This window comes from Schistocerca gregaria, chromosome 8, assembly GCF_023897955.1.
Source record: "Schistocerca gregaria isolate iqSchGreg1 chromosome 8, iqSchGreg1.2, whole genome shotgun sequence".
Taxonomy (NCBI): Eukaryota; Metazoa; Arthropoda; class Insecta; order Orthoptera; family Acrididae; genus Schistocerca; species Schistocerca gregaria.
In genome coordinates, this window is record NC_064927.1 from 353,964,229 (window position 1) to 353,985,142 (window position 20,914).

Genomic DNA, 20,914 nt, shown 5'->3' on the forward strand with positions numbered 1-20,914 from the left:
TTCGAATGTTGGCTACATTGCATTTTACCGGAAAGTTGAGTTCACCTCTGTTTTCGTGCGTCATTTGTTGTGAGAAGCTCGTATTGTTGAGTTATTATAGGAATGGGACAGTTTGCATTATAACAGTGAATTGATATTGTTACATAAAGGCAGGCTCCATCCAGGAATGTATCCTGATAGGAAACTCCCCACGACCAACATTATTCAAGATCTTGCAAGAAGTGGAAGGCTGTAGGTTCTGATCAGATGGTTCAAATGGTTCAAATGGCTCTGATTACTATGGGACTTAACATCTATGGTCATCAGTCCCCTAGAACTACTTAAACCTAACTAACCTAAGGACATCACACACATCCATGCCCGAGGCAGGATTCCAACCTGCGACCGTAGCAGTCGCGCGGCTCCGGACTGAGCACCTAGAACCGCTATACCACGCGGCCGGCGATCCGTTCAGAATGAGCAGAGAAATAGATGACGGAGAGCCAGGACCCCTGAAAATATGGACAGAATTTTCATGGATTTTACAAGAAGTCGCCGCAAGCTGGTAAGGAGGTTTCCCAAGTTGGTTGGTGTAACTCGTATATCGTGTCATCGTGTACTAAAATACACTCCTGGAAATGGAAAAAAGAACACATTGACACCGGTGTGTCAGACCCACCATATTTGCTCCGGACACTGCGAGAGGGCTGTACAAACAATGATCACACGCACGGCACAGCGGACACACCAGGAACCGCGGTGTTGGCCCTCGAATGGCGCTAGCTGCGCAGCATTTGTGCACCGCCGCTGTCAGTGTCAGCCAGTTTGCCGTGGCATACGGAGCTCCATCGCAGTCTTTAACACTGGTAGCATGCCGCGACAGCGTGGACGTGAACCGTATGTGCAGTTGACGGACTTTGAGCGAGGGCGTATAGTGGGCATGCGGGAGGCCGGGTGGACGTACCGCCGAATTGCTCAACACGTGGGGCGTGAGGTCTCCACAGTACATCGATGTTGTCGCCAGTGGTCGGCGGAAGGTGCACGTGCCCGTCGACCTGGGACCGGACCGCAGCGCCGCACGGATGCACGCCAAGACCGTAGGATCCTACGCAGTGCCGTAGGGGACCGCACCGCCATTTCCCAGCAAATTAGGGACACTGTTGCTCCTGGGGTATCGGTGAGGACCATTCGCAACCGTCTCCATGAAGCTGGGCTACGTTCCCGCGCACCGTTAGGCCGTCTTCCGCTCACGCCCCAACATCGTGCAGCCCGCCTCCAGTGGTGTCTCGACAGGCGTGAATGGAGGGACGAATGGAGACGTGTCGTCTTCAGCGATGAGAGTCGCTTCTGCCTTTGTGCCAATGATGGTCGTATGCGTGTTTGGCGCCGTGCAGGTGAGCGCCACAATCAGGACTGCATACGACCGAGGCACACAGGGCCAAAACCCGGCATCATGGTGCGGGGAGCGATCTCCTACACTGGCCGTACACCTCTGGTGATCGTCGAGGGAACACTGAATAGCGCACGGTACATCCAAACCGTCATCGAACCCATCGTTCTACCATTCCTAGACCGGCAAGGGAACTTGCTGTTCCAACAGGACAATGCACGTCCGCATGTATCCCGTGCCACCCAACGTGCTCTAGAAGGTGTAAGTCAACTACCCTGGCCAGCAAGATCTCCGGATCTGTCCCCCATTGAGCATGTTTGGGACTGGATGAAGCGTCGTCTCACGCGGTCTGCACGTCCAGCACGAACGCTGGTCCAACTGAGGCGCCAGGTGGAAATGGCATGGCAAGCCGTTCCACAGGACTACATCCAGCATCTCTACGATCGTCTCCATGGGAGAATAGCAGCCTGCATTGCTGCGAAAGGTGGATATATACTGTACTAGTGCCGACATTGTGCATACTCTGTTGCCTGTGTCTATGTTCCTGTGGTTCTGTCAGTGTGATCATGTGATGTATCTGACCCCAGGAATGTGTCAATAAAGTTTCCCCTACCTGGGACAATGAATTCACGGTGTTCTTATTTCAATTTCCAGGAGTGTATATGAAATTAAAAGCCTGTCGTGTGAGTGTGGTGCTGGAGTCGAAATTTAAGGTTCAGGAAGAAAGAGATCATTATTCTAGCTGGCTGTTAACGTCAGTTACTGTTACTCGAACCCCTTGCTTTACTTCATGTCAAATGACGCCTGGTTTCATTCGTCAGGTTATGTAAAGTCCCGGAATTGCAAATACTGGTCACAGGAAAACCTTCATATTATGCGTGTAGAATCTCTCCACTCGGAGAAGATAGGTGTTTGGCGTGCATTGTCCGGCATGCGCATTATTGGCTCCATATTTTTTTCTCAATTACACCTTAAACAATGCCAGGTATCTAGAAATATGTGACTGTTTCTATGCACAGTTAACAAATGCAGAGAATCTATATGTAGCATTATAAGAAGATGGAGCAACCACTCTCACATCCAACCAAAGTATGGCCCACATCACCAACGTGTCCCTGAAGACGTCTTGTCAGTAGAGGCCTTTGCCCCCAAGGTACCTGGACTTAACATCGTGCGATTTTTATTTATGTGTATGCTATCCTCGTACTACAGATGATCTTAAACGGAAAATTACTATAGAAACTAACAACATCACGCCTTCAGAAACGCCCAGTTGAGCAGCGAGATGTTTCATTGTGATCCGTCAGGCACCTGTAATAACCTTCATGGACTTCACAAAGGCATATGACGCCATCGACAGACAGACTCTTGTTAGGATCCTGAAGAACAGAGGGCTTGATGGAACTACACTAGAACTAATAATGGAAATTCTGACAAACACAAAAGCAAGGGTGACCTTCCGAGGAGCACTTCAGAAGAATTTGAGATCAAGACTGGTGTTAAACAGGGAGATGTGTTGTCACCATTGTTATTAAATATAGCAATGGACGAACTGATCAGGCAGTGGAGAGGAATAAACGAGGAAATGGGAATTCTGAAGACCCATGTGGGGGACAAAAAGGACAACAGGGCTCAAGTGGGCTGCCTAGCCTTTGCAGATGACATAGCAATAGTAAGTGAGACGGAAGAAGACGCAAAGGCACAACTCGACAACTTAAGTAAGGTAGCCAGAAAGATAGGACTGAGGGTCGGCTATAATAAGACAAAGACATTAAATACCACTGCAGACTGGGAAACACCGGAAGGCACTGAGTAAATGGTGGACTAATTTAAATACCTGGGAGAATTTATAACAGGAAGGAACAGGAGCAAGGAGGGAATAACAGAGAGGATTAAGATGAGGTCAGCCTTCTGGATGACGAAAGAGATATACAATAAAAAGAATATACCCACAGAGGCAAAGATAAGTCACTACAAGGCAACGGTGAGGAATGCAGTATTATATGCTGCTGAGACGATGACACAAGGAATAAATGGGGAAGAACAATTAGAGAAAGAAGAGAGAAAAATACTGAGAAAAATACTGGGTCCGAAAAAAGGTGGAGAGAGGTGGATGCGAAGATCTAGGGAAGAATTGTACCGGAACATGAAATATCCGGGATAATCAGACTCAAAAGGGCAAGGTTTGCTGGGCATTAAGTTAGGATGAGTGTGGACAGAATGACGGAGAGAGTGTGGGGAACAACAGGGAGGACAAGGGGAAAGACAGGAACCAAGTGGGTTGTTGAACTTCGGAAGGACTGGTTGGAGGAACAAATATACTCCAACCAATATGCCGCAGATCACTGGCAGAGAGGAAACAGGAAAAGATTATAGTGTCACTAGTGGAGCCGACAGGAGAAACGGAAACTGGAGATCTCGGAAGAAGAGCGAGAGAGAAGAAGAGAAAGAATGAAGAGGTTCTGGGAGAAGAAGAGGAAAATGCAGTCCACGAAGGGGATACCCGTGGTCCTACAGAGGCCGTTACGCAAGAAGAAGACGAAGAAGAAGGGAGCCGTTTACGCACGTCTTCCTGGTGGGGCGGCTACCCGCACGGCCTGCCTGGTGTGCGGAGGAATCGACTATCAGGCGGATACAACAGAGCTAAAACCAATACATTTATTAACTTTTAAAAAATATTTTAAAATTTGATGCATATAACTTTGAGAACAATAAAAAGTGAGAAAACAATATTAATAAAATTTTTAAAATGAAAAGACTGCTAGTATTAAAACCTGATGTAGGGAGCGGATATAATCATAACTGGCGGTTAATCAGCCAACGGCCTTGCCACAGTGGTAACACTGGTTCCCCTCAGATCTCCATAGTTAAGCCCTATCTGGCTGGACTAGCACTTGTGAGGCAAACTGAGGACCTACTTGATTGGGAAGTAGCGGCTCTGGTCTCGTACATTGACATACGCCCGGGAGAGCGGTGTGCTGACCACATGCCCCTCCATATCCGGATCCAGTGACGCCTGTGGGCTGAGGATGACACGGCGGCCGGTCGGTGCCGTTGGGCCTTCCCAGGCACGTTCAGACGGAGTTTAGTTCAGTGTGGTGATAAATCAGGCATTGACGTAAGGTGACCAGCTTGAACGTAAACCAGTCATCGCTCGACGCTTCATTCAGCATAGATTAGCTATCCTACAAACACACACAGGGTAAAATTTAAATCCACATACCTACAAGCTACAATCAAGATGAATTACAGCTAACACAGCAAAAAAGAATCTCATAAGGCCCTTTCACACAATTTTTGAAGTAATTATGCAGTTTAAGACCTGAGTATTTAAAATACAACAAGCACTGTAAAAGATTAAACTCGGAACAGCTTTAACACATGATCTTTTAAGAGGCAGCACACAATTTTTTTAAAAAAACCTTTTTTCATTTATAGATATAAATACGACTCTCTTTCTGAGGATTCTGTACAAACTTAATTATGTATATAGATAGTTCATCCATCACGGTAATCGAGAATCTCGACGAGTTTTGCCTGTAATCGCTGTCGATACGGGTACTATATTGGACCGCAGAATTCCAATATTTTCGAGAGTGTTTTCATTTTAAGTTTAAATTTTTATGTAATTTCCCGTTTGCTATGGTAATTCTTGAGAAAAAAGGTTCTTCACAGACAGACAAGCAGACTCTCGGATAACGAATGACAAAAAAAATTTCGTGTCACATAATTACAAGTTAACAATTTTCGGATTCATTCCTGTACTTATATTGTGAAATCTTGCTTCTTGCCAAATTTCATGACTCCAGGTCAACGGAGAGGTACAACATACATTTTGATGAGTAAATTTGCGACTATCAGAATATGTGACATAAACGACAATATCTTTTGATTTCATTGGCTTAGAAGCTTAAAATTTTTGCACCGTCAAGGGATTCTATACTTTACTAAGCAGTATAAATCTGAAGTTGATACGTTTACTCGTTCCTGGGGAAAGAGGTCTTAACAGAGGGACAGACAGTCTGATAACAAATGACAGTTTTTTCATTTCATATAATATAATAAAAAATTTACAATTTCCGGATTTTTTTCTTTTATTGTAATGTGAAACCTTGCTTCTTACCAAATTTCATGATTCTAGACCAACGGGGAGTTCCCTGTAGTTTTGGTCAGAGAGTTTGCAAGAATCAAAATACTTGACATAAATGGCCGTATCTTTTGATTGCGCTGACTTAGAAGCTTAACTTTCATACACCAATAAAGGTCCATAGACCGCAGTATGTGACACAAAATTCAGCTTAATTTGTGTACCCGTCCCTGGGAAAAAGGGTTTTTAACCATCGGGTAGACAGATAGACGGACAACACAGTGAAAGAACTGTGTAGGTTTTGATGTGTGAGTTTATTAGTACCATAATATATGACATAATATAATCTTTTATTGCCTTGGCTTAGAAGCTTACATTTTTTACCCTGACAAGAGACTATAGACATTGGTACGTGACAAATTTGAATTTGATATACCCACCCGGATGAACATCAACAAAAGCAAAACGAGGATAATGGAATGTAGTCGAATTAAATCAGGTGATGCTAAAGGAATTAGGTTAGGAAATGAGACACTTAATGTAGCAAATGAGTTTTGCTCTCTGCAAAGGAAAATAACTGATATTGTCGAAGTAGAGAGGATATAAAATGTAGACTGGCCATGGCAAGGGAAGCGTTTTTGCCGAAGAGAAATTTCTTGACTGAATAGAATTGGAGAGAAGAGGAATTTGTGGCGCGACTTGACTAGAAGAAGGGATCGGGCTATAGGACATGTCTTGAGGCATCACGGGTTCACCAATTTACTATTGGAGGGCATCGTGGAGGGTAAAAATCGTCGAGGAACACCAAGGGATGAATACATAAAGCAGATTCAGAATGATGTAGGTTGCAGTAGTTAGTCGGAGGTGAAGAGGCTTGCACAGGATAGAGTGGCATGGAGAGCTGCACCAAACCAATCTCTGGACTGAAGACCACAACAACAGCAATTCGTTCCTGAGAAAAAGTAGTTTTAACAGGCGGACAGACAGACAGTCAGATATACAAACTATAAAAAAGTATTTTTCGCGTGACGTAATTACAAATTAAGAATTTCCGGATTTTCTCCTTTACGTGTACTGTGAAACCTTACTTCCTTCCACATTTCATGATTCCAGGTCAACGGGAAGTGCGCTATAGATTTTGATGACTTGGTTTGTGAGTATCAAAGTATCTGAAATAAATGGTCGTATCTTCTGACTGCATTTACTTAGAATCCTTTTATACCCCCAAACGACCGTAGACCATTGTATGTGACATAAATTTGTACTTGATACTTCCTGAGAAAAAGAGTTCTTAACAGTCGGACAGACAGACGGACAACAGAGTAATATTGTAACGGTTCCGTTTATAGCGACTGAAGTACGGGACGCTAAAAAAGCAAAACGTAAAAATGGCTCAAATGGCTCTGAGCACTATGGGACTTAACATCTGAAGTCGTCAGTCCCCTAGACTTCGATCTACTTAAACCTAACTAACCTAAGGACATCACATACATCCATGCCCGAGGCAGTATTCGAACCTGCGAGCGTAGCAGCAACGCGGTTCCAGACTGAAGTGCCTAGAACCGCTCGGCCACAACGTCCGGGTGGTAAAATGATCATATGCACATATTACTATTGAAAATACCAGTAGCGCTTTTCCTGGGCTTCAGTTATTAAAGTGTTGCATACAAATGCAACACTGACAGACAGATTTTAAGACGTGTACTTTATGCCTTTTTATTACCACACAGTGCTCCGAGGTTACCTAGCGGTGTGCCGGTACTGAGATGCTGTACATAGCAGTAGGCAGGTGGTAAATGGGCACTGACTTATTGTGTGTGCAAAGAAAGCATCTGCTGTTCTCCGAAGTTGGACCAGGCCAGCTGCCTGTTGGCTGCCGTTCTAACAGACTCGCGTCTACTCAAAATCAAAGTACCAAGTGACCACCAAGCACTGGTTTAAATGTGCTTATCAGGTCTAAAAGTGAAATGTCTCTCATGACACCTAACAGTGACGACTCTCACAACGCAGGATTTCCCCCTGGAGTTTTGTATAACATTGACGTAAAAAAAATCGCAACGCCAAAGATTAATTAATAGAGAGCAATGAAATTTCTGGAATACATTTGTCTAGGTAACATATTTAACTGATTACCATTGCAAGACCACAGTTTAATGTAAATGCAAGATAAGCTGTTGCAGATGTGAAGTACTGGTACATTAATGACCTGTGGAAGCGAGAGAATGTTGAATACAAGCATGCAAACGTAAATGCTTAGTGTTGTACAAATGCCGGATGTTAGTTTGTGGGATGTAGTATCATGCCTGTAGCACTTGGCCTGTCAATACAGGAACGGTTAATGCTGTCCTTGGATGTCACTGAAGTGTAGTCCGATGACGTCCCATGTGTGCTAGATTGGAGACAGATCTGGTGATCGAGCAGGCAAAGGCAACATATCAACAATCTGTAGAGCGTGTTGGGCTACAATAGCGGTATTGGTCGAGTGTTATCTTATTGGAAAATACGCAGACGGTTTGGTTGCAGGCCCTCAACTGGCTCCTCCTAACCAACACATGGCTATCACTGGCACCGAGCCATCTTTTATCAGGAAACAGCATACTTCTACCCTGATTTCCAGTGTACTCCCTCTTGACACCAATAAGTCGCAAATGGTGGTGGTTTAGCGTTAGCGGAATGTTCGCTACGCGGTGCTTTCCCTGAAATAACCGATATGAAACAGTTCTTTGTGTGACTGTGGTGCCAACTACTGCTCAAATTGCTGCTGCAGGTGCATTATAATGCGCCAGAGCCATACACTGAACACGATGGACTTCCCACTCGATAACGCCATGTAGCTGATTGGATACCGGTCATCTTGCGACTGTGTCTTCTTGTTACCACCGCTGCTAACATTCATGTACGTTAGCTACATTCCTACCAGCTTCTTCTACAACATTGCAAAAGGAACCATCATACGACCTCAGAAACGTGCTGATAATGGCGTCTTCGTCGGCATAACGCATTCTTGACTCACATCGACTCACAACGTCCAATCCCAAATGCAACTAACGTTCACGACAGGTACAACGCGTATTTAAAGGAAACCTGATTTGCATCCTCATAGTTTCACCAATAGCGCCACTCTTAGACGACTGGTGCGAAATGTGAATAGAAGTCATCTTTCAGACGTAGATATACGCCTACCAACCTAAGTTTATGTCACACATCTGCTTTTTGGTACTGCGATTTTTTTCCGTCAGTGTGTTATTGTCGACATGTTCATGCATCTGATTGGGTGACACGAATCCTTTGTCTCGCAGATCGAATTCATTAGTAGCGCCTTTCACTGAAGTTGCGTGATGCGCGTTAAGGGAAGAAAACACCTCGCCAAAGAAAGGGGGCTGTCTGAGGGCATCTCAACATTGTCTTCAGTTTGTTTAGTTTGGCGATAACTAAGAAACTTTGTGTCATTGTTCTTCTAATACTGTCGCGCAAATTGTACGAATTGTTTAAAGGACATTTTCCATTTTATTTAACGGACACTAACGACTGTTGAATATTTTACTAATGGATCAGTTCTGGTACTAATTGTAGCGCTTCTGCTACTAAATGTAACTGGGTTTTCTCTTTTGATGCTAGTCGTTGTCAGTCTGAGCATTACTGCAATGGGCATTTAATTCTAAAGCATTATGTCAGGGTGAAAATCCTAAATTAATTAATTTTTCTTCCTTAACAACATGTGCGAAGGGTGGGTTCTTCCGTGGCTCGGGTATGAGGTAGAATGAAACAACATTTTACAGAAGATAACTTTTATTGCAAGTTTCGTACAACTGTGTTCTTACTCGATGTTCTGGCTCGGAGAACGGCAGCTGTGTCGTTTGCGTAGCCTTCTACTGCGGCAGCGGCAGCGTCTGATTACGCGTGGCGGTGTGTATCTCGTGTCGCCGTCTCGCCCAGCTGACTAGAGACGCGCAGCGCGAGGTGGCCCGTTTAATTATTGCGAGCGAAGTCGTGCATCGGATGGTGATACCTTGGATATGGCGTCCCAGTGTTTCTCTTCTCTAAGCGGCCGCGTGTGTTGTGCGTCGGCCAGCGGAGCGGCGCGGCGCTGGAAGGCCAGTACCCCGGACTCGAACGACGGACTTCCGCTTGCCAGTCTTCGGCTGTCAGATCTTCATCCCAGCTCACAGGTGACTGCTGATGTGAGGCCGTCTCCTTCCCGTCCTCACGAGTCACTCGTGTTCGTAAAAATCAGACTTCCAATACCTTTTAACATCTGGCGCCGATGCTGCTGCTTGCTATTCCATTACAGGGGCGGACTTGGTGCGTCTGTGTATGCTGTAGTCTCTTCTTGCATGACGGTCTTCAGCACCGAAACTGACTGAAAACTACTGCTACTCTTCTCTTCTTGCTTCGTCTCTCGTCTCTTCGTCTTCATGCGTTCCTTGCGAAGCTGTTCATACTGACGTTCCACCATCCGTTGGAAGGTTTCATCATCCACAGCACGCATTCAATGCTTCATAAGTTCCTCTTGAAAAGCCTCACTGCTTTCAATAAACTTCTTCTTCTTAGCTGAAAACTTCTCTTCAATTTGTTGAAGTTCTGCCTCTATTTTTTCTGGTACATTGTTAAGGACTGAACCTGTCGTTTTAGGACTTGCGTACGAGCTGTAGTGACAACAGAGCGTACATCAGGTTCGAATCCTGCCTCGAGCATGGATGTGTGTGATGTCCTTATGTTAGTTAGGTTTAATTAGTTCTAAGTTCTAGGCGACTGATGACTTCAGCAGCTAAGTCGCAAAGTGCTCAGAGGCATTTGAACCATTTGAGTGTCAGCATTACGCAATCGTCAGGCATAAACATTGCAAGCCATGTTAGGACGAAAGATAAATGTTATATGTAGAAGAGTGCTGTTAGTTATTACATGTATCTGTGCCGTGTCACGATATTGAACATTTATGCAGCCGCGCGGGATAGCTGCGCGGACTAGGAGCCTTGTCATGGTCCGTGCGGCTCCCTCTGTCGGAGCTTCGAGTCCTCCCTCGCGCATGGGTGTGTGTGTTGTCGATACTTAAGTTAGTTTAAGTTACATTAAGTAGTGTGCAGGCTTAGGGACCGATGACATCAAGAGTTTCGTCCCATAAGACCTTATCACAAATTTCCAATGTTTATGCCTGAAGTGTGGCCGAGCGGTTCTAGGGGCTTCAGGCTGGAATCGTGCGACCGCTACGGTCACATGTTCAAATCCTGCCTCGGGCATGGATGTGTGTGATGTCCTTAGGTTAGTTAGGTATAAGTACTTCTAAATTTTAGGGGTCTGATGACCTCAGATGTTAAGTCCCATAATGCTCAGAGCAATTTGAACCATTTATGTCTGACACTGGCATAATGTTGACATTGTAGTAGCAAAATAAGGTCTTTAACAACAATAAGCTTAAAATTATATCCTTTAAAATCTCTGTCCTGTCATCAGTTTGTTAGAAGCCATCAGTAACGTACTGCAGCACACAGCATGACAACAACTGTAGAGCACGCAGAAGACCCAATCGGATATCAGTAAACTTCGTACGCGTGCACACCTTCAGCGGGTATGTAAATAATTAGCGATACAATAAGCAGGACGACCACCATAGGTCATTAGCGTGGCTCGTGTTCAGTATTGTACCCACCACGGTGGGCTACGAGGGTCATTCAAGAACTACAGCAATACATTTTTTTTTTCTGGAAGCAGGTTGATTATCTTCGGGTTTCCATTACAACATATTATTCCCCACTGTTTTGGCTACAAAATCCATTTTTCCAACACAACTACGATCAATGCGTCGGCCTTATACCATCTTACTGGGAGGGTCTGTATGCCTGAATGCTATCACTCTAATGGAGCACATCGGAGCCAACGTCTTTCCGTATCAGTAACCTCCCTATCATCCACTTACTCCTTCCCGCGGAGTGCCTCCTACATAAGGCCAAATAAATGGAAGTCGGAAGATGGAAGATTGTGGCTAAATGGTGGATGAGGAAGAACACTCCGAAGAAATATTGTGAGTTCGTTCTGAGACTTGGGTGAGGCCTTGCGTTGTCTTGGAAAAGGAGAAGTTCGTTTGCATTATTGTGGCAACTAACATGCTGAAGACGATACTTCCCTTTTCTGAGACAGCACATACTTTGACCTTTTTATTCTGAGGAGAGGTGGTGCGGCACCACTCCATAGATTACCATTTTGTTTCCGGTTGAAAGTGATGAATCCATGTTTCATCGTCTGTGATGATGTTCGACAAAAAATTGTAACATTCAGCCTCGTAACGTGAAAGCAATTCCGCACAAATGGTCCCCCGTTGCTCCTTATTGTCGTCCAGTAGGCGGTGAGGAACACAGCGGGCACTCACCTCTGAGTACTCCAACAAGTGGAAGAGTGCGTCAGCACTACCAACAGAGACGATCAGTTGAGCAGCGAGACGTTTCATTGTGATCCGTCAGGCACCTCGAATGAGGGTGTCCGCACGTTCCAGCACTGCAGCAGTCACAGTTGTGTGCGGCCGACAAACATGCGGGAGGCCGTACAGGTTTGCGCGACCTTCCGATGACAAACACCTCACCTAACGACTCACCGCGATCTTGTTCACTGCTAGATCTCCGTAGACTTTCTGTAATTGCCTATGAATATCTGCCATGCTCTGGTTTTCCGCGAAAAGAAACTCATAGTCAGCTCTACTTGGAACGCACCTCAGTTACAGAACCCATTTTGAAGGCTCCGAATAGCGCCGCCACCTATCGAAACTTCATTAAACTAAAGCGGCTGCAGCAGATACATTCCGCGACATCCCGCAACAAATTCCACCTTTTTTTTTCAACCGAAATTAGCCGGGTAAAAATATGTATTGCATCCTCATGTATAAGGGGTATGAACGGCATCACATAGAGTCCATTGCAATACAAAAAGAAGTAAAAACATTGCAGTTCATAGCACAGCAGAAAGATTTCATCCCCACAATGATGCTCAGACACTTACAACAGTACATACAGTAAAAATTACGCGACACGCATACAGAAATAACGCTAAACAGAAAGGAACGGATCACAAATAAACAAACCTACGTCAGAGCGCCATACATTGGACAAATTTCGAAAAATCTGAAAAATCTACTTAAAAAAACGGAAATGAAAGGAGCGTCACATACCAATAACCATTTGAAAAAAATACAATCAGGAAAAGCCAAAAACCCTAACTTCTCAAATCCAAGAATTTGAAAAACCTCTTGTGACGACTGCAGCAAACCCTACATCAGGCAAACAGATATAAATGTCAGAATAAGGGTCAAGGACCACAAGCGGGACAGTGACAACTCTTACAGGAATCAGTGAGGCTAATGAGCAGGGGCACTTCATCAGTAGTGTGTGGTATAAGTAGAGAATTCGGGTCTGACGGGAGGCGTGCTAGGGTAGTTCATGGTCGTGTGGTGACCACTGTGTCTGGATGGCCTGGTGGTCAGCACATCTTCGTAGTAAACAGGAGACCCGAGTTCGAGCCCCAGTCCAGTACAAAGTTTCATCTTGCATCAGTTATATAAACCAATGTCCACTGGCAGCTAATGTCTTTAATTTGTGTGCGTTGGAAGTCGTGGCAACATGTCTCCTCCAAAACGGTATCAGCGTGTGTGTAATACTAAAGAGCAAGAGCGTCACTTAACGTTAGGAATCCAGCTCAGTTTACACTTCTATTTAGGTTTTTCTGCCACGGTCTTCAAATCGCCTCTCGGTCGATGGGCAAAGGAAGGCAATAGCCTGGGGTGCCCGCCAGTACAGCCCCGTGGCGTGCAATCAACAGCAGCTATTGGGGATTTCCTGTGATCAGCGGGGCTTCTTTCTCCTGTACCGGCCTTCCTTTGTCAGGTGGCTTAATTACTTCTCCTCCTGCCTTATACTGCTCTCAAATGACGGCATTCACAAACAAGCAATGAGGTCAGTAAACTTCCTGGCAGGAGACCTCATTCATAGGTCCGTTACGAGACTTAGACTTTCCAAGGTTATCATCATCTCATGTTCTGTTGGAGAATTAAAATGCAGCTTAGCGCCCGCACATTCACTCGTGTAGACTGTGTGGTCGGAACAGATTATCCTTTCTTTGTTTTTCTTTAATCGAATTTTTACGTTGTTTACAAATTGCAACCCCTTCTAAACTTTTCATGCTACTTGAGGCCAGATGAGCAAGGTCTTCACCCAATGTCAAAATGCGATTCTGGCGGTCGGAGTCGAAAGGATTGTTAGTCATGCCTTTTGCGTTCTTATGTTGATATTGCCACAGAAGCTTTCATCCCCTAACACACACTTCTTTATATCTGAGAAGAGAAATACCAGTTTTCATTAGATTTAGCTTTAAAATGTTTTAATACAACTAAATATATTCTTAACATTTTCATCCTCTATACAGGGTGTTTCAAAAACGAATTTACAAATTTAAAAATTCATATAAAATTATTGAAAGAAGATATAGAGCTGGGTTTAGTGTTATTTTGTAGGGAAACGCATCATGTTTTTTACCTTAAACTAAAGATGTTTTGTGTGGCTTCCGTTGGTTATCCTGCACATATCGCATCGGAAGTCAGTTTCTTCCCAAACGCGCTGTAGCATAGCAGGCGTAACTTACTCAGTAGCGGCGTAAATTCTTGTTCTAAGTTCAGGTAGGGAAGCCAGTAAAGGAGGTACAAACACGATATGAATCCCCATTTTAAAGAAAAATTCGAGTGGTGTCACGGCTGGGGAACGTAGGGGCCGTCCAACTGGCGCATCACGGTCAATCCATTGACCTGGAAAGCGGTCACTGAGAAAATCCCAGGCGTCAGCAACGTAGTGGGGTGGTGCACCGTCCTCCATGAAGTAAGCATTTCGTTCTTCGTCCTCTTCGATCTGTGGAAATTGTTGTACCGTATTAAGGTTCTCTCACGGAAAAAAGGCGCTTTACTCTTTGTTCTCTCTCTATGCACAGAAAACGATTCTTCAAATCAAAACACACAGCTAAGACGCTCCGGTCCAGTGAAGGCAGTCGTCTTTAACACAACGGCCGCTAGCGCTCCTTACGGTACGTTTCGACACTAAAGAGCGATGAGAAACAAAACTTGATGAGTTTCCCTACAAACTGACACTGCAATAACCTGTGTAGGTACTATGAGTTAATTTATATGAATTTTCAAAGCTGTAAATTAATTTTTGAATCACCCTGTATAACCAACTTGGACGCCGAATTTCCAAAAACAGTGAAATACATTTTTTTCCTGACAAAGAATTCGGAAACAAATTATCATAGATTAATTTTTTTAAATGCTTTCATAATTAAGTAATTTCATAAAATTTTTCGTCGCCCTATTCACTCCCTTGGGAAGCTGGATTTGCAAAAAACAGTGAAACACTTTTTTTTTATTTCTGAGAAGTTAAAAACCAATTTTCATAGATTTAGGTTTAATATGCTTTATTAGTTCTTTGATAATGACTTATATTCAAATATCACTCACTATTTAACCGCCTTGGTTGAATTCCCAAAAATGCTTAAACACATATTTTTTTTATTTCTGATTAAGGAATCAAATACCACTTTTCTTAGTTCGAGCTTCAAAATTGTCTTAATAGGGACATTTTTTCCAAAAGCCTTTCATCCCCTATTTAACCCCCCTTTCAACCACTCCCTTCTTAAACGATGCCTACAGTATAACACGTACACCCTTTCCAAATTTCAAGTTTCTATTCTTAACAGTCTCGGGTGGGTGATGATGAATCTGTCAGGACATTCCCTTTTATACGTATACAGATATGACTTTTGGAGAATGTTGAAAAATAATTTTAAGTAAATACACTTGTGTCCAAAATTGTTGTTATTGTTGTCTTCAGTCCTGAGACTGGTTTGATGCAGCTCTCCATGCTACTCTATCCTGTGCAAGCTGCTTCATCTCCCAGTACCTACTGCAACCTACATCCTTTTGAATCTGCTTAGTGTACTCATCTCTCGGTCTCCCTCTACGATTTTTACCCTCCACGCTGCCCTCCAACGCTAAATTTGTGATCCCTTGATGCCTCAAAACATGTCCTACCAACCGGTCCCTTCTTCTAGTCAAGTTGTGCCACAAACTTCTCTTCTCCCCAATCCTATTCAATACCTCCTCATTAGTTACGTGATCTATCCACCTTATCTTCAGTATTCTTCTGTAGCACCACATTTCGAAAGCTTCTATTCTCTTCTTGTCCAAACTAGTTATCGTCCATGTTTCACTTCCATACATGGCTACACTCCAAACAAATACTTTCAGAAACGACTTCCTGATACATAAATCTATATTCTATGTTAACAAATTTCTCTTCTTCAGAAACGCTTTCCTTGCCATTGCCAGTCTACATTTTATATCCTCTCTACTTCGACCATCATTAGTTATTTTACTTCCTAAATAGCAAAACTCCTTTACTACTTTAAGTGTCTCATTTCCTAATCTAATTCCCTCAGCATCACCCAATTTAATTTGACTACATTCCATTATCCTAGTTTTGCTTTTGTTGATGTTCATCTTATATCCTCCTTTCAAGACACTGTCCATTCCGTTCAACTGCTCTTCCAAGTCCTTTGCCGTCTCTGACAGAATTACAATGTCATCGGCGAACCTCAAAGTTTTTACTTCGTCTCCATGAATTTTAATACCTACTCCAAATTTTTCTTTTGTTTCCTCTACTGCTTGCTCAATATACAGATTGAATAACATCGGGGAGAGGCTACAACCCTGTCTCACTCCTTTCCCAACCACTGCTTCCCTTTCATGCCCCTCGACTCTTATGACTGCCATCTGGTTTCTGTACAAATTGTAAATAGCCTTTCGCTCCCTGTATTTTACCCGTGCCACCTTCAGAATTTGAAAAAGAGTATTCCAGTCAACATTGTCAAAAGCTTTCTCTAAGTCTACAAATGCTAGAAACGTAGGTTTGCCTTTTCTTAATCTTTCTTCTAAGATAAGTCGTAAGGTCAGTATTGCCTCACGTGTTCCAACATTTCGATGGAATCCAAACTGATCCTCCCCGAGGTCCGCATCTACCAGTTTTTCCATTCGTCTGTAAAGAATTCGCGTTAGTATTTTGCAACTGTGACTTATTAAACTGATAGTTCGGTAATTTTCACATCTGTCAGCACCTGCTTTCTTTGGGATTGGAATTATTATATTCTTCTTGAAGTCTGAGGGTATTTCGCCTGTCTCATACATCTTGCTCACCAGCTGGTAGAGTTTTGTCATGACTGGCTCTCCCAAGGCCGTCAGTAGTTCTAATGGAATGTGGTCTACTCCGGGGGCCTTGTTTCGACTCAGGTCTTTCAGTGCTCTGTCAAACTCTTCACGCAGTATCGTATCTCCCATTTCGTCTTCATCTACATCCTCTTCCATAATATTGTCCTCAAGTACATCACCCTTGTATAAACCTTCTATATACTCCTTCCACCTTTCTGCCTTCCCTTCTTTGCTTAGAACTGGGTTGCCATCTGAGCTCTTGATATTCATACACGTGGTTCTCTTCTCTCCAAAGGTCTCTTTAATTTTCCTGTAGGCAGTATCTATCTTACCCCTAGTGAGATAAGCTTCTACATCCTTACATTTGTCCTCTAGCCATCCCTGTTTAGCCATTTTGCACTTCCTGTCGATCTCATTTTTGAGACGTCTGTATTCCTTTCTGCCTGCTTCATTTACTGCATTTTTATATTTTCTCCTTTCATCAATTAAATTCAATATTTCTTCTGTTACCCAAGGATTTCTAGCAGCCCTCGTCTTTTTAGCTACTTTATCCTCTGCTGCCTTCACTACTTCATCCCTCAGAGCTACCCATTCTTCTTCCAAAATTAAAGAAACACAAAAAAATGGCTCTGAGCACTATGGGACTCAACTTCTGAGGTCATCAGTCCCCTAGAACTTAGAACCAGTTAAACCTAACTAACCTAAGGACATGACACACATCCATGCCCGAGGCAGGATTCGAAACTGCAACCGTAGCGATCTCGCGGTTCCAGACTGCAGCGCCTAAAACCGCACGGCGACTTCGGCCGGCAAAGAAACACACCACTATCCCTCCGTCCGGTGTCTAATTCTCGATATAAACGTACCAACTGTCAACAGATGTCCGTAAGATCGTGTTCCGCACGGAAAATGTCATCCGAGTCCACGGACAACAACACCAACGCTGACGCCAGAGCAACTATCAAACGGGATAGCGTTTGTCGGGTACACTCACAACAACCTTCGCCTTGTACACAGTCACAAACGCTGAAGTACAGTACAGAGAAGACACCTACCGGACTCTCTGCAGTTGTAGGCCATAGTAAGAATGGAAGCAGGGTAGTCGGGAACTGATGTGGCCCGATGGCTAAATATAAATCGTTCTGTTGTTTTCCGGATGTGGTGACAGTTTATAGAGGCCGAAACTGTATCTGGACGATTAGGGCAGGGCCGACTACGTGTGACACCAGAAGGAGAGGACCGTCATTTGGCTGTAAGGGTACGACGGTACCACGTTAGTACTGCGCGGCAACTGGCATCTGACCTACCAGAACCCACTGTAAGTGTTGTATCGCGGCAAACGGTGTAGAGCAAGCTGCGGCAGAGTGGCCTTTACTGTCGGAGACCTGCTGTATGTGTGCCTCTGATGCACCCTCACAGAAGAGAATGTCTAGAGTGGAGTCGTCAACATTCCACATGGACGATCAAACAGATGAATACTGGGGGTGATTCTTCACATGTTCGCAAATGGAGGGAACGTGGAACACGATTTCTGAACCCGAACATTGTAGAAAAAGACAGGTATCGAGGAGCATTCCTAATGGTGTGGGCAGGGATTATGTTGACCAAACGAACAGCTCTTCGTGAAATTGTACGGGTGAATTGCCAAAGTTTAAACTGCTGTCAGGTATCGTGATGAGATCTTGACACGTCATTTGCGTTTGTTGCGAGGTGCTGTGAGGCCAGGTTTCATTTTGATGGACGAAAGCACGAGTAGTGTGCTCCCTGCCGCCGTTGGATAAGCAGCTGCAGCAGCAAGTCGTATACTCATAGCTCACTCATTTGTTACATAGTTTAATTCTTAATTTCTTTGCGTCTTTTTGGTACTTGCATTATTTAATTCATAAATTTCGGGCGTATTATAGTACTTGAGAGTTGTAGCACCGCGTTTTAGTACCTGAATAGTGTAAAATCTCGTAGTCTCCTTCCGCCGCCAAGCAGTGTGTCAGCAGTGCGCAAGTAGCAGCATTACTGCATTTACTTGGCAGTCTTGTATTTTAATAACCGTTTAAATTTTGTGTCGAATTGTTTGTGCTGTCTGTAGATTAATACAGACGTTCTTTGCACAACAGTTTTTAGCATGGATAGGGACTGCAACTGCTGTGTTCGGATGCGGGCTCAATCGGCATCCCTTCTCTCCCAGCTTCAGACAGTCTTGGCTTCGGTCACACAGCTTGAGGCTGTTGCCGATGGGCATCACTGTGGGGGTCCGGATGGGAGTTTGTTGGGGACGGCCAGCTCGTCCCACGCATCCCCCGATCGGACTACGACTGTGGCTGCCCGGGATACTGCCCACATTGAGGCTGACCCCTCACCTGTGGTAGAGTGGGAGGTCGTCTCGATGTGTGGCAGGGGGCTAAAGACATTCCAGAGAGCTGATCGGAAGGCCTCTCCAGTTTGTCTGACGAACCGGTTTCAGGCTCTATCTCCCACCGATACTTAAGTTCGGCCGGAGATGTCTGCTTGTCCTGTTCCAGAGGTTGCCCCTCAGTCTGCAAGATGCGGGCAGTCGTAGAGGGTGAGCTTACTGGTAGTTGGGAGCTCCAATGTCAGGCGCGTAAAGGAGCCCCTTAGGGATATGGCAGCAAGAGAGGGGAAGAATACCTATGTGCACTCCGTGTGCATACCGGGGGGAGTCATTCCAGATGTGTAAAGGGTCCTTCCGGATGCCATGAAGGGTACGGGGTGCACCCATCTGCAGGTGGTCGCCCATGTAAGCACCAATGATATCTGTCGTTATGGATCGGAGGAAATCCTCTCTGGCTTCCGGCGGCTATCTGATTTGGTGAAGACTGCCAGTCTCGCTAGCGGGATGAAAGCAGAGCTCACCATCTGCAGCATCGTCGAAAGGACTGACTGCAGAACTTGGTACAGAGCCGAGTGGAGCGTCTAAATCAGAGGCTGAGACGGTTCTGCGACCGTGTGGGCTGCAGATTCCTCGACTTGCGCCATAGGGTGGTGGGGTTTCGGGTTCTGCTGGATAGGTCAGGAGTCCACTACACGGAGCAAGCGGCTACACGGGTAGCAGGTGTTGTGTGGAGTGGATTGGGCGGTTTTTTAGGTTAGATGGCCTCGGGCAAGTACAGAAAGGGCAACAGCTTCAAAGGGTTCGAGGCAAAGTCAGGACATGCGGGGACCAAGCAGAAATCGATATTGTAATTGTAAACTGTCGAAGCTGCATTGGTAAAGTACCGGAACTTCAAGCGCTGATAGAAAGCACCGAAGCTGAAGTGCTATAGGTACAGAAAGCTGGCTGAAACCAGAGATAAATTCTGCCGAAATTTTTACAAAGGCACAGACGGTGCTTAGAAAGGATAGATTGCATGCAACCGGTGGTGGCGTGTTTGTCACTGTTAGTAGTAGTTTATCCTGTAGTGAAGTAGAAGTGGATAGTTCCTGTGAAATATTATGGGTGGAGGTTACACTCAAAAACCGAGCTAGGTTAATAATTGGCTCCTTTTACCGACCTCCCGACTCAGCAGCATTAGTGGTAGAACAACTGAGAGAAAATTTCGAATACATTTCACATAAATTTTCTCAGCATGTTGTAATCTTAGACGGAGATTTCAATTTACCAGATATAGCCTGGGACACTCAGATGTTTAGGACGAGCGGTAGGGACAGAGCATCGAGTGACATTATACTGAGTGCACTACCCGAAAATTACCTAGAGCAATTAAACAGAGAACCGACTCGTGGAGATAACATCTTGGACCTACTGATTTCAAACAGACCCGAACTTTTCGACTCTGTAAGTGCAGAACAGGGAATCAGTGATCATAGGGCCGTTGCAGCATCCCTGAATATAGAAGTTAATAGGAATATAAAAAAAGGGAGGAAGGTTTATCTGTTTAGCAAGAGTAATAGAAGGCAGATTTCAGACTACCTAACAGATCAAAACGGAAATCTCTGTTCCGACACTGACAATGTTGAGTGTTTATGGAAAAAGTTTAAGGCAATTGTAAATGCGTTTTAGACAGGTACGTGTCGAGTAACACTGTGAGGGACGGGAAAAACCCACCGTGGTTCAACAACAAAGTTAGGTAACTACTGCGGAAGCAAAGAGAGCTTCACGCCAAGTTTAAACGCAACCAAAACCTCTCAGACAAACAGAAGCTAAACGATGTCAAAGTAGCGTAAGGAGGGGTATGCGTGAAGCGTTCAGTGAATTCGAAAGTAAAATTCTATG

General features: G+C 44.5%; 1 protein-coding gene across 1 annotated transcript in view; it reads left to right on the forward strand.

The window, feature by feature from the left end:
• The window catches only part of LOC126284307 (RYamide receptor-like), a 1,455,467-nt gene that overhangs the window by 1,361,943 nt on the left and 72,610 nt on the right, over positions 1–20,914 (forward strand). The gene's annotated exons all lie outside the window — the stretch shown is intronic.